The sequence below is a fragment of the Lissotriton vulgaris genome, chromosome 10 (genome assembly GCF_964263255.1).
Source record: "Lissotriton vulgaris chromosome 10, aLisVul1.2, whole genome shotgun sequence".
Lineage (NCBI taxonomy): Eukaryota > Metazoa > Chordata > Amphibia > Caudata > Salamandridae > Lissotriton > Lissotriton vulgaris.
Window position 1 is genome coordinate 833737128 of NC_141698.1, and position 15625 is coordinate 833752752.

Here is a 15625-nt window from a genome sequence, read left to right on the forward strand (position 1 = left end):
AGGGCTCATTTCGCTCTGCGACTGACATGGCCACCATAGTGGTGATCCCTAAGTCTCAGCTGCCTCGAAACATTGTACCGATTACCGGCAAATCTCTCTTATTAATACGGAGCTCAAAATCTTTGCTACCATCTTGGCCAATCGCGTGCGACCGTGCTTGGCCACATTGGTTCATCCTGACCAGTGCGGCTTTATGCCTGTGCAGGGCACTCGTCACTGCCTCCGGCGCATTCACCTCGCCTAGCGAATCGCCAGTGCCTGACCCCGTACCTCTCCCTCCTCCTTATAGATTTTGAAAAGGCATTTGATTCTATGGATTGGCGATATTTGAAGGCCGTCTTGCTAGAAAATGAGCTTAGGGGGCGCTTCGGCCAGCTTGTGAAAACGCTATATTGCCGACCAATGGCCCGGGTGTTGGTTAATAGGGCCATGTCCCCATCCTTCCCTATCTGCAAGGGCACCAGGCAGTGCTGCCCCCTGTCGCCCCTGCTCTCCGCCCTAGCAATGGAACCCCTGGCGTGCCTGGTGAGCTCTGATGAGCTCATCCAGGGATGGAGATGGCCCGGACTCAGCGAGGACAAAATTGCCTTTTATGCCGATGTGTACCTGGCTGAGCCCGTGCGGTAGGGACCCCATATGCCTCCGAGCATTGGCCCTATTTGAGCAAGTCTCCGGCCTCGAAGTGAACTCAGCCAAATCCGTCCTGGTCCCCCTTCATCTTTCCCGTGAGTGCTTCGACTTGCAATCCACAATACCCCATGACTGGTTCAACGAAGGATGGTCGGATCCAGCCTACCGGTTGGAGCTTCACACCCTGGGTCTGCCCAGTATTCAGGGGATGCTATACGGTACCATCATTCCCGGTGCGCTGCCGGAGATTACGAGTGGGGTCCTCCTGGCCTGGCGGGCCTCCCTACGCCACACTCATTGGAATGGGAAGCTGACCCAATGCATTCCGCTCTGGCAGGGCGCCCAGCTCCGAGAAGTGGCGGGATTATCTGTCTTCAGGACATGGGACTTAATCAGGATCTCACAGTAGGGGGATGTTTGGAAAGGGAGGCACATCCGCACTTTTCAAGACCTACAACGTACTTTTTCTTTACATCCTTTGCAGTTCTTTCGTTATCTTTAGCTGCTACATGATATCCAATCACACGTCCCGGAGGGCACGACGCTGCCTGATTACAGCCCGCCTGAGGTCCAGGTTCTGACTGGCAACTTGGGGGGAAGGGGGAGATCTTCTGTATCTATCGCTTTCTTACCAACCACACCCCCCAACACACTCTCACAGCTCAGAGTCCGATGGGAGGGCTGGATCAAATCCTTAGATGACTCTGACTGGTGCGACGCCCTAATGGCCCCTAAGTTAATGACTGTCTAAGTGAGCCTCCGATTGGTGCAATTATACTACTTACACGCTGCCTATCTCACGCCGCTGCGCCTCCACCGTGCAGGTCTTCGTTCATAGGCGTCCTGTCCGTGCTGTTCACATCCTCAAGCCGACTTTTTCCACATGGTATGGTCCTGCTCACCCATCACACACTTTTGGGAATCTGTGCTGGGTGAACTCAATGAGGTCCTGGGATGGGAGGTGCCCTTTAACCCCAACAACATACTCCTAGGTATCACCGGGGGACTGGACGGTTCTCGCGCGGATAAGCTCTTTCTCAACACGGCCCTAGTGGTGGCAAAGAGAGACATTGCACAATGCTGGCTGAATCCAGTGGCAATTACCCTATCACCTACCCTATCACGATGTCGCAGAGGAGTGGACTGGTGTGTCGCGTGGGAGCGCTCTGTGTATAAGGCTAGGGGTTGTTCTAGGAAATTCCGTAAGGTGTGGGGTAAATGTATGTGGGCGATAGATGACTAACATTCTGTTTGGACATTGTAGAATGTGGCGAGTGCCAGGTTTAAACCTTCAACCGCTGGATATTATTGCTCAGTGTTACGGCATATAATGTTATCAGATGCATTGCATATAGAACAGACTGTGTTTACTTCGTTTGTGTTGTGTACCTTAATCGAAAACTCAATACAATTGGTTATCAAAGAAAAAAGGAAACTTTCTGTGTTCTATCCGAAAAAAGAGTGGAAAGATAGTCCAAACAACACGGATGGACTCTCTTTGATTTTTAAAGTACGCACAGGAGGCCGAGCCCTCTGTTTCCTGACCTCTGTCTCCCCCAATCTTGATTAGTAAAGCTTATCAGATCCTGACCTCTGTCTCGCCCAGTCTTAATTAATAAAGCTAATCAGTTCTCACCAATAGATCTGCTGAGAATTTGTGTCCCTAGATATCTATAAATCTTGTTTCTTTAATAACTCCAAAACTACTGAACAGATTTACACCAAATTACAACAAAAAAAGGATCTTTCTGAACCAAGAGAAAGCTTTCTGCCAAATTTGGTGTCATACCATTCAGCGGTTTGGCTGTAGTGGTGTTCAAAATCCCTATGGCTTGGGGAAAACGTGTGTAGGGACCCCTCCTGTTTTTTGGCCCCAGCTTAACGAATCACCCTGGAACTTTCCAAACAGCAGCTGAAGTGAGCAGCAAAGTAGTTTTGAAAATGTTGTGAAGATTCGTCAAACAACGCCAAAGTTATTAGCAACACAAAAATTACTTTTCCTATGGTAAGTATACTACCTATTGGCAGCCTGGTCATTGTCCGAAGAGGGAGGTGGAACGCAGGCTCCATCTCCTGGCCAATATTGGCCCCGGTGACCCTATCCTCCAGTGCCCTGTCATTTAATGGTGGGTTCACTGGAGCCCACCCTGGGCACCCACTGTGTGTTTGTTGAGCCCCAATGACCCCGTGACCTCAGCCGGCTCCCAGCCTCCAGGGGAAACCGGCATTGAGACACTGTCTCTCTCTCTCTTCTCCCCCCTCCCCCATAGGAAGAAATTAGATTAGCAGAGTGGGCTTTAAGGCAAGTGGGAGAGTGCTGAAGCGTAGTAGAGCTTTCATTTGGGTAGTGCTCTCAGCTGCTCCTACTTTTGGTGCGGAGTCCTGAGCAATCCCATAAGCAGGCAATTTGGGTACTTGCGTTTCAATCAATCAATCAATCAATTAGGGAACTGTAACCGCATATCTCATGACTGGCCATCTGGTGAGGCTTGACAGCAATCTAGGTGCACATAACATCTCCAAAATTTCTGTGATGTAAATAATATGGGCCTGGACAGTTATGTATGACATGGGCTTACTCATACTATTCATCACCACATACAATAATCACATTGTGTAGCTACATCCATTCCTGTGGCCAATATAATGATGTACAGAAGATTCACATTCATGATGCCTTTTTTCCATGAACCAGAAGACTTGAGGTTTAGGAACACAGCGGTGGAGAAGGTAGAGGAATTCAACTGATTCTTAAAGTATTTGAAGTTGTATGTTTTGTATATAAGGATAGGGGTCTCACTATGGAAAAAGACGTCATGTGCTCTCTCTTTTGGATACTGAAATCACTACACAGGGAACAATTGCAAGTTGTTCACCTAATGAAGGGTGATGTTTAATTAGCAACACAAAAAGCAGAATATAGCAACTGGGTACCCAACCTAGGTTGGTGTCGTTACGTGCCATACCATTGCTTGTCAGTAACAGAAGGGTAGAAGCTTGGCTAGACCCATGTGTGGTTATACAATAGAGAACGGGGCTCATCCACCGCACAGAAATGTTACAATACAGCGGGGATAGGATAGTTGCACATGCTGACATTAGTAGGGCATTTCAACAGTACTGTATGTTCTCTGAGATAAAAATCCAGAGGAAGATGAGGCACACATGGATGGGATGGGCTTCTTGCAGAGTATACATTACCTTTGGTGGAAACTGCAGTTGCGTAGGAAATTAAAGAGGTTTCACTTGCAGAAAGTGGGGATGGTTGAGCTCACTATGGGCTCTGGGAATTTCCATGCCATGGGTGGGATTGATATCGTATCTTCTCAAATGTGTGCAGGTCATGTTTCAGAAGTTATGTAACAAGGTTGTAGAGAAGGGCCAGAAATCATGGCTAACGTTCTATCAAAACCTGCTGGAGACCCCTTCAAAGGCTTCTCAAATTATCCTGTTAATGATCTGCAATACTAAAATTCTCCTAAACTGATAACAGCTAGACTGGTATAATGGTGTCATGTTAGAACACCCATGCTAAACAGCTTTTGTCACACACAGAAACGCAGTATGTAAACTTGAACGTCTGCAATTGGTCATGGAGAAAAGGGATACCGAGCACAGTGCAGTGAATATGTGGGACCCCAAAAAGGCATCTGGTTCGCAAAGCTAGGCAAGTATAAACAAACCTGATGCTGTGATATGGACAGATGGCAGAAACTACCACGATTTTAAGCTTTTAATGGGTTCAAGATATTATTGTTTACTGTTACCTTATCTCTGTGCGTTGAGAATAGATATACTAGAAACCCCAACAACAGCTGCAAAAAGGGAGCCTCATTCCAATGTACGGTTAGAGACACAAAGTAATCAACTGCATAATAATGGAGATAAAAGGAGAGGTTATCCTGAAAATACAATATGTGGTCTATTGTGAAAGGGACGTACGTCAAAAGCTTGATGGGACATAGATGAGATTCTCATGAACACACATCCTTAGTACAGCTGCAAAGTCTGACTTTTTTGAGTTCTCAATTAGACCTTGGATTTCTCACAGAAATATCCAACTATATTACTCAAACATCATGTGAGATGTGAAAATGTGCAGTCGTTGAGAGGGACCGAATGGAGCACTTTCTTTGTTATAGTTCTTTGAACATCATTAAGGACAATTAAACTGGGAAGAAGAATCATTTTTATAACTTCAGAGCCTCTTACGCTTGGATATCTAGATATATATAGCCTTTTGTTGATGCTTTCTGATAAGCATGCTCTTAATTTGTGACGGAAATATGAAGTTACAAAGTATTGTTTTAATTCTATGTTTATTTTTCACATCGTCGTTTTGAAAAACATTAAAGGTTATTTTTTAGCTGCCTCTGTGACTGTAAAATTAAGTTTTTTGTTGAAGACAGCATGGTTATATTACTGCCACCTTGATCTACGTCTGTCTCATGAAAAATGTGAATAGCAGTTAAACATATACAGGACATAATTAATTATTCCTATGTTTTGAAGTTTAAATGCAAAGGTGGCCATCTATATTTAAACTTTGAACATTTAAAAAAAACTAGCTGAAATTCATTGAAGTTGTTGCAGCTTGCGCTGGTCATTGTCAAGCGTTGTGACGCCATGGGGTGGTTGGGTAGGAGACCCAATTGGGTGTGACAGTGGAGCAGGGATACAATTGAGTGAGCATTAGCGGAGGAGACGCACATCAAGCAGGTGAAGAAAGATTATACAGTAAAAGAAGACTTAAGACACCAGGGCAGCGGTACTGGAGGCATTCCAGGAGGCTGAGGAAGGCACCCAGGGTCCTGCCATGCAGGTATAGACTGCAGATGTGAGCACACAATGCACAAATGCAGCAATGAGAGACAACAGGATGGCTATGGCAGTACCTGCTGCACAGGAGAGGTACTGTGAAAGAGATGGGATAGAGGGGGTACTGGGGAGTTCTGTGGTAAATCCACAAATAGAGGGAAGGGATTGGTTATGTATGTTCTTTGACATTGGGGTCTTACATCGTCACAGGCGGGAAAAATGATATTTGTGAATATTGTGTCACTGTTGTCCGGCCACTCATCTGGGGAGCTTATCCGCAGAGACGATGTTGGACTTAACTCACTCCCAGCACAACGCCCAACCAAGAAATGATAACCTCAAATAAGGTGCTGTCCTAGGAGGAGAGGGGATCGGGACAAAATAAAAGAAACAAAGACTTGCGCCCTTTGAGTGGTATCTAGTTCTCTATCCTGCTCAGGAACGCCCCAGACCTCTTCCTCTTTCGGGGTGAGTCTTCTAGGGGTGGAGAGGGGAGTAATTAGGGAGAAGGAACACACATATATTAGCACTGATACACATTGACATAGTAAGTTCAAATAACATTTGAGAAATGTAAGTACTTACACACAGAGATGTTTATAGTAACACAGAAAATGCATATTCTTTTAGTTCTTGTGGGATACAATAACCCATTACTTTCGTGAGCTTCAAATAACAGTTCACAGATTTCCCCCTGTCTGCATATTACACAATATGCTTTTGTTATGTGACTGATCTTCCTTTTTTTAAATTCTCCTTTTCTCTTTTTTAAAAGTTCTCTCTTAAACTTCCAGCAGATAGTGTGGGGATCTTATGTCAAGATTATTCACAAGTCTTGGAAGTTTTTATTTTGTAGAATTGTAGCTGGCGAGTTTTTGAAAAGAAACAAAGAATAGTGCAGAATAGTGCACTAACCTTGCTTTTTCTTCTTTTGCTTTGTCCTTCCTTTAATTGCAGGTTGTGACATCACAATGCCAGGATAACCAACGGACCGGTCCCTAAACAGCTGCATCGGAGGAGAGGATTCGCCGCTGTCACTTAACGGTAGGTCTTTTCTGGAATGTTGGGATAGAAGAACTCTAATGCCCCGCTCAGGGATGTCTGCGGAAGCGCAGATTTCAAGGGGCCAGGTGAGGAAGCTTGGATCGGGGAGAAGGGGGTGCGTTGATCCAGGATAGTGGAAGGCAGAAGATGGATTCTCTTTTCAGGAAATAAAGACCAGCGCCTGACAGGGCTTTGGCTTAGTATTTATAGGTGAAACATTATTTCTAGAAGGGCATATTTGTATCTATTGTTCACTGGTCCTGGAAAGTCCCTGACTGCAGGCACGTGGATAAGTACCAACACATGTATAATTGGTGGCACTGAATCACTCTGGCAAGTTCCTGACTGTAAAGTCTCTGAATTGGTGGCACTGAATTACTCTGGAAAGTACCTGACTGGAAATACAGGCCCATGGATAATTATCAAGCATGTGAATAATTACAGCAACTGAAAAAAAGGTCATCAGTGAAGCGAGGCTTGTACAAACATGTGGAACAAAAGCACGAGGCCCTTTAGTTAAACCTAAGGATAATTACAAGCACATGGAACATTGCAAACATGAAGATAATCTAAAGTTTTGGTATAGGCAACAGTGATACCACACTTAGCAAAAATACTTAACCTAAGGTGTGTTAAACTGAGGAGCGACTACATGATTTATAAAGCGATGGGTTGTTGAACATAAAGTACATACTTAGGCGCAGGAATTAGTGAGCGTAATAGTTGTCAACTTTGATGCTGCCTTATTGTGGCTGAAATAAAATGTTCTTATTTTGTGTGTATCTGTATTGGACATTACATCCTTTAGGTATTGCTTTTACATTGTGGTTGTTGTAAAGTGCTGTTATTAAATTGAAAACTAAATACTACAATTGTACTTCAAAGAGGTTTTTCTTCTGCAGCATTAAACTCAATGTTATTATTTTACTATTGTACAGAATGTTTCTCTTCCTTTGCACCTTCCTTGAGAACACTTCTTCTCTAAGAGGGAATGCGATGATGATATTTGGACCTGTAAGATTTTCTCTCTATTGTTATGCTTCAGCAAAAAAAAAATTGAGTGTCTTCAAAAGTTTCATTGACAAATATTTTTGAACTCTTATTAACGTCTCAGCTGGAGATGTACTGAGTACAAGTGTGATCTTTGTTTAAACACCTTTCTACCAGTTCTTACTTTGTTATAATCAGAAATGCTGAAGTGGTGCAACAATAAAAAATAAGCCTCTTTTTCTTTCATAAACTTGTTCTATTTCACAGAAGCCCATCTCTGAAACCTTTCTGCTTGGTTTAATTAGCTCCTTCATCAGAGACAAAACCTATGCATCAGTGGAAATATTGTTTCTGAACTAAGGGGGTTGAAATATGCCTTAGTTAAATGTTGAAGAAAATAACTTTTTATGAAAAAGGTGACGAGTGTCTGTTTCTACATGGCTGGCACGTGTTAGTTTACTATACCTAGGGCCAGGGTTGTGGAGACAAGTTTATGAATGGGTGATATGGGTAATGCTTCTAATGTGGATGACAAGAAATGAGGCATTTGTTGGCAAACATTTGGACTACTTTGCTGTTAGATGGGATTTGTGTTTTTTATAGGCATGGGTCCTGTGTTCAAAGAGTGTAGATAGACTTGTTTCGAGCTATTGAGCATGGGTGTGTAACGACATGCTTTGTACAGAGGTATGCTCTTGGACCACCGTGTCACTGGCATAGTCTTGGGTTCCAAGGGTATACAGAGATTTGCTTGTGCGTGAAGGTATGGGTTTCTTGAGACAGGTTTTTCTAAAGCAGACGAGGACTGGATATTGTGGAGAGTTGCTTGTGTTTTGGAGTGAGGTTTACTGGTCTGGGGATATGTAGAGATAGGATTGTTGAGGGGGTGCGGTGGGGAGGGTGTGAGGAAATGATGCTGTGCATAGGGAGGTGGACAATTGTTTCTGAGGGCGCATGGGGGGGGGAGCACTTGTCTCATGTAGAGCTATGACAACTCCACGTGAAGAAATAAGTACACACCTGTGTCCTATAGGGTATACTGAGGTATGCATGTAGATGCCTATGTGCGCAGCGTGTTTGTGTGTGTGGGGGTTATAATCTTTGCATTTGAGTCTGCTAATTTTTAAATAAAATCTGGGAATTTATTTTTCCGATTTACTTTTATTAAAGTAAAGGCAGTTTCAGGCGGATAATCGCTAAAATAAAGCATTTTTGTTTCAAAACATCGGTATTCTTCCGCCTGAATCGGTTCTATTGGCATGTATGGGATGGCGTTGAGACATACGTGTGTATTAAGGCGCTATGGTCACACCGAGGCGGCAACCCATTTACAGTCTCCTCCCGCGTGGATGACTTAGACAGACCTGGTTGCTGTGTACCCCTCCCTCCCTCCCACGCCATCAGCGCGTTCTGGTTTCGTGTTTTGGTGGTTCCCTCGTTCCTGCTGGCAATTGGTTCCTTACGAGACTCGGAAGGGGGAGGTGTGGGTGAAAGCCTGGTTCAAGGGAGGGAGGGGCGAGCTGGGGTCTTTCCGCTGCCGAGGGCTGCCACATGGTACTCTCCAGTGTTTTCATTAGCCTGTGTAGGCAGCGCAGCCGAGGGGGAGGGACATGAGTGTTGCGTTTGAAAATACACTCTCCGAAATCCTTATCGCGTTTCTCACTGATTTTATTCCATGTTACATTTACAAAGTGACAAACACTTCGTGGGTGAAGGTGTACCCCAGTATAGCAACCAGAAGAAACAACATGTCGCCTATCTCACAGTTTTTTTCACACCCGTTTGCTCCCAGAAGCCATTCATAATTACCCACGTATGTAAAGAGTACAATGGAGGTTTGTGGGGGTAGGGCGATTGAGAGGACGGGTCTCCCGGTTAGAACAAGTGTCAAAAGATCAAGGGAATCGCAAACACGGCGAACGAGCTTGGACGTCGGTGGCCGCGTTTCATGTAGGGCACGGGGAATGCCCACCTTACAAACTCACTAAAAGAAAATTCGTTCGTTGTGCAGGTTCGTGCGCGTGCGAGTTTCATTCAGAAACGCTGTTGATACACAAGTGCGTAGAAACGTGTAAGCACATCCCAGCGCACGAAAGAAGAATGCGAACACAATTAATAACATTTCCAGTTTTCACATTCGTTTTCCCGTTTACTGTCCCGAATATACTGCTGCGTTCTCAGCGTTTCGATAGCTGCCACAACCTATAGAAAATATGTCGTATACATTGAACACGCCCATAGCCACCATACTAAATCGGACATGGAGGACATTCGGTGGCTAATGCAGGGCACACACGATAAACTGCTTGCTCTTAGGCGTGGCGCAACTGATCTTGTTTTTTCCGCTTATAGATTTGGCGTTCGATTTTTGTAATGTGCGGATTTGTACAGCAATTCGTAAAAAAAAGGCGATTTTTGTAATGTATAGCTTTGAACAGCAATTCGTAAAAAGGCGACGAAAAGGCTGTCAATGAATTTATTTAAGTCTTGCTTAGTGAAAGAAACTGGGTTAACCGCCTCGCATAAGTTTTGGTTATTCTTTTGAACAAAAAATAGTTATTGCTGTCGACTGGTATGTCGTGTTTTCTTCTTTAAAAACGCGGCAGCGAAATAAATAAAATACGTTCTTTAAATTATAAAAAATGTTACAGTTATTTAAAACAACTAAAAAATGCACTTGTATTCTTCATGTGTTTTACAAAAAGAGTATTCAGTGCTTAGCCTGGGGCGAAATTATATCTTCTGTAGCTGTTCCTAAAGATGAAAGGAAACACGTCGTTGTTTCATTTTAGATTAGGAGTGGTTACATTGTTGTTTCACTGTGCATAAGGACTGGCATGCAAAATATTGTCTATCTAGCAATGCATTCGTTCAACGTTTAAATCGGTGTAATTTATTTGCTTGAATTGCAAGAAAGACTAGCAACATAACTATTGTTATAAACACAATGCTATAATGCACACCAGTTTGCCAGAGAGGATTACTGAACACCCCTCTAGGTTTATCACCAAATCTCAGGCATTTTGTTCACATGTTTACGCAAAAAAGCTTTCTTCTAAATATATTAAATATATTATGAAACATCTGCATTTGTGCTTGTTGCTTTTTAAATCTGTTACCGAGGTTTTCACTTTGCCAGACATGAATATGTCAGAAAAATGTGTAAGAAATTGCATGCTTTTGGTTTTAGTTATCATTATTCGTGAATCTACACATATTATCTCTAATTGACCATACCAATCTAGACCTATATTTTGCTAACTTGATTTGCCACCAAAGCTCATGGTGAAGTGAATGCAAATGTAACCCCATTTGCTAAATATTGCACAGAAACATACCTCAAGATAAATTCAGCTCTAGAATGCATATACAAGGCAGTTTTGTGTATCTAACCACATTTATGTGTAAAGCAATGCATAAACAGAACTGTAATAACTAATTAACAATTTATCTTTAGTGAGGGAGTAAACCATAGGAATTATTCAAACAGAAACGGGTTAATTCTTAATATCCTGGACTCTTGAAACTAATGCTTCTAAATTTGTATCTCATCTGCCCAATATATCCTTCATTACTGAATCTGCCTTTATAGATGCTTCTCTTATGATAGCTGTCCTGTAATGTATTATTTGTGCTAGATTTTGATAATGTAGCCTTTTTGAGCAGGTTGTTGCTTCCTAACTGCCTTTGTCTTTTTTAACTCAGACCCTTCTTATCCCATTTCCCCACAAAATTCAAACTTTGAATCCTTTTTCCATTAGTGCAACACAAGTTCAAGTTCAAGGATTTATATAGCGCACTACTCACCCAGAGGGTCTCAAGGCGCTTGGGGAGGGGGTTCATTATTTATCGAATAGCCAGGTTTTAAGTTCTTTTCTGAAGGAGATGTGGTTCTGTGTGAGGCGGAGGTGAGTGGGGAGTGAGTTCCAGGTTTTGGCCGCCAAGTAGGAGAAGGATCTACCTCCCATGGTGGAGGTAGATCCTCATCGTGTTTTTAGTTGGCAATACTATTATTGTAATTGCATTTTATAGCGCTTACTATCCCTGACGAGGTGTTGAATCGCTTTTTGGTGAGTAGCACGCTACTCTGGAACCCAAAAAGGATTAGTGATGAATTAGTATAGGGAGATAGGAAATTAATTTGAGCAATGAACATGTGAGTTTGTTATTTGGATTGAAAAAGGGTAGTGGAGGGATAGAAGAGGGAAGGGTTTGCATTTAGATAGCTCTTGCTACCCCTGATGAGTTGTCGAAGTGGTTTTTGGGGGGTAACACGCTACTTCGGAAACCAATCACACATTAAATGCGTTTTCATGCTGTGAAGTACTTGGGATATTGGAAAAACTAATAAGAATGAGTAAAATTGTGGCCCGTTGAATGCTAGTGCAAGAAAGTTGATTCTGTTTCCGCTATTGTGTATTGAACTGTTGTTGGAAACCCATTCACAAATTTATTTTCAGTGTTTAAGTTCTTTTACAGATTTTAGTATTCGTTTGCATTGGTACCCAACGTGTTTTTCTGCTGTTCAGAGCATTCGTACCCCATCCAAGGTAAATATCCATATATTTGCCTGTCAGCGTCATTAGTCCCTTCACTGCTACTTTAGTATTTCAGTTTAATAGCTCTTTTGAATGCATGTCATATCCATTCTTCCTATTATATGTAGGTGTTGCCTTGCTGTGTACACCTCTCTTGCTCTATGTAGTTAGGTCTGTGCTAAATAAATGCTACAAGACAATTAACCATTTCAATGCCACCAATGATGAGGCTATTTAGCGATGAAACAAATACCCTTGCTTCATAGTTTGCATTAAAAACTGGACGTTATGAATTTTGAAGACTGACATCAGCATAATCTGCAATAATTTGTGCCCTCCTGGCTACCATCAGTTGACTGAAGTTATCTGTTGATCAGGCATTCCAATGGGAACAGCAGGAATTTATTCCTGGATGAGAGTTGAAACACAGGAATACAGTGGAACAGGTGCCTTTCAATAAGAAATGCCTCTTATGTACATATATAAATATTTGTAGAGAGAGGATGCTTAACAGGAAACCATGTAGCATCATCCTAAATCACCATCAAGGGATTCTGGTTAAGCAACAAAGTAAAACTCTTAGTAATTTATAAGTGTATCCAGAACCCCAAGATGGCAATATTAGATAATGTTACACATTACTCCTTATGTATTTTTTATATTACATGTTTATTTTGGACAGGGTCATTGAAAAAGTTTTTTTCCCCCAAACAGGGAAATATTTATTGTAAACTGTGGACAGCGGACAACAGTAAGGATTTGCAGAATGTTTTGGGATTTTCATGATAAAGTTATGTATATTTATTTATAGTTGCACAACGGCGGTTGCCGCTCTGTAGTTATGGGTCAGCCACACTTTTCAATGAAAGATAAAATGGTATTCTTTGATTTGTCTTTAACATATGACCTTGGTCTACATACATGCACTAGGTTTGGTAGTCAGCTAATTTTTGGGCAGATATCTGTAGTTGAAAAAAGTTAAAAGGAGAGGGGCGGGTTGAAAAAAAATATGTTGCCATTTTAGCTCCTACAGGAACTTTTGCTCAAACTGCTGAACAGATTTACATTAAACTTGGCAGGAAGCATGCTTTTGTTGGTTTAATCTAATTCTGTTAAGTATTTTTTGTACAGGCTTTTAAAAAAGTTGCTCAGTGAACTTTAAATTGTTAATACTGTTGTATACAGTTACTGTTTGGGATTCATGTTTCCTCCACAAGTCTATAAATTGAAACAACAAACTGACCCATTTGGACAAGGGTGTCTTTCCTGCTGTTGTCCTTTTCAGAACCAGGGTTCCACAGTAGGAACCACAGATCTGAGTTATTTGATTGGCAACCTCAAGAAAAAAACTTCCCTTGTAACAGCTATTTCAGGTTGCAGGACACAGTCTTCATTCCAGGAAAATAAATTAAAAGGCTGTATTAGGGAGAAGGGTAGGCACATCCTGAACCATCGGCCATAGTGGGGGCTGAGGGGACCCTCAAAGCTCCCCCACATGAAGTGAATAAAAAAAAATCTAACATGTCACTGGATCTGCCGCACTTGTTTGGAAGCCATGGATACCTAATGCTTGATACCTAAAATGGCGACCGAGGCTCACTACACAGGTCTCATTACCACAGACCCCAGCAACAATTTTAAATATAGGGGATCAGCAGTTTTCAAAAGGGTAAAGTTGATCCAGGCAAACACAAAAAAAGAGAGAAGCATTAAAAAAAGCATTGGCATAGCCAATAGGTCTCGCTTTTGGGACATTATAAGTATTTAGTTATGCATCACAATATCCTTGGTGCAACAACATCAACTGTTGCATGGCTAAACACTTATAAGGTCCCAAAGGCTAGACCTATTGGCTATGCCAATGCTTGTTATGTTAGAAGACACTATGTAATGCATATCTGAGTCATATCTCTGGAACTACACTTCCGTTTGTCGTGGTTTCTTACAATAAATAGCATAGACTGAACGCTGACCTATACCAAAGGCAATAACCTAGTTTACTTTGCATCTGAAATGAAGCATCACACCACCTGATCGCCTACTCAACCACAGCTACCACTGGAGAATTAAGGAAACTGAGGGAGCCTTCACTAACCTTTAGGAGCAGATAGAACAAAGACAGCAAGGTGTTCAATGAACTACAGGAAATTGACAAAACAGTCAGCAAGGAAGAAAGATAGAGTGACAACTCTATGGATATGAGTGCAGAGGCTGAAAGTTTAGAAAGATGGGAAACAAAATGGACGAGAGAGAAAGGAGATAAAATCATGTGAGAGAGAAAGGAGATAAAATCAAGTGAGGGAGAAGGGAGTGAGAGTGATGTGAACACGGAAGTAGCTGAGAGATATAAGGAAAAGGATATAAGTGACAAAGAAGTGAGATTATTTTTTATTAACAAGTCGTGTGTTTAAACTTTCATTACTTTAAATATCAGGTGCAAAACATGAGAAGTAGAGAAATCGAGAGCGAGTGTCCTTCAACAGGATTTAACCACAGAGCTTGGTACGTCGTTATTTTTTTACACACACACACACACACACACACACACACACACACACGCACACGCACACACACACACGCACACACACACACACACACAATTTTAAAAATCACACTTCAAGCGCCAAAGGGTTAAATGTTAACATAACTAAATGTCATCACCAAGATTTATATGGTAGCCTGCGAGTACCATATAAAAGAAACGCTGTCACTCCACGTTCTTTGATAAAATTTTCTCTGTTACTTCGTCTGTTAGCAAAGCCATTCTATGCAGCATAAAGGAACTGGACACATGTATGAATTAGTTGATTCTTGTTGCAGATGCAGCAGATCACTGGGCGTCCAGTCTGTATCTCATGAGCTTGCTCTGTTGGCTGAGTGCCTACTGCACCAATCTGTGCGTGTGATCTGCGTCTCGTCTTCACAAAGATGAAGGTCGGTGATGAAATTTGGGACTGTACAGGTTTAAAAATATTGCAGAAGGTGGATTCTCTTTCTGAATGTTTTGCCGATAAAGGAAGTGATGCGCTGTAAGATCAGATGACTTGCCCTAGATCATTTAATTTAAGTTCAGTTTACAACAAAGGACTAGAACTGCTGACTCCAAATTCATCAACACAAAGTGTGAGTCTATCAGTTTTCTTGTACTACTGCACAGGGTTTAAGTCTTTTTTTTAATAAAACTCAACGCTCCAAGACCATTTATGTAAAATAAATGAGAACAAACTAGGTTTGTTTCCAAATGGCATTAGCGAATCTTACTATGTGTCTCAGTCATGTTTCCAAAACTCAGAAAGACACATTCAGGATACACACGAAGATCCTCCGATATGATGTCATAGATTGCATGTGAATGCAGCCAAATGCATCGGAACACAACCATGGAAATTTGCCGTTTGCCAGTGATGGAAATGAAATGTCACTTTACCAGTTTTCTCCACTGAATTGCATTCAGTTTGCCCCTTTAAAAGTAGAACCTTTGTGTCACACAGAGTCCGCTGGTGGGGGGCGCATTACCCTGTGAGTGGTCTCAAAGGATATTCAATCAAAAGGGTTGCCTGTAAGCTTGGTATCATTATGTTGGCCGTCTGTAGGGCTATAACAAG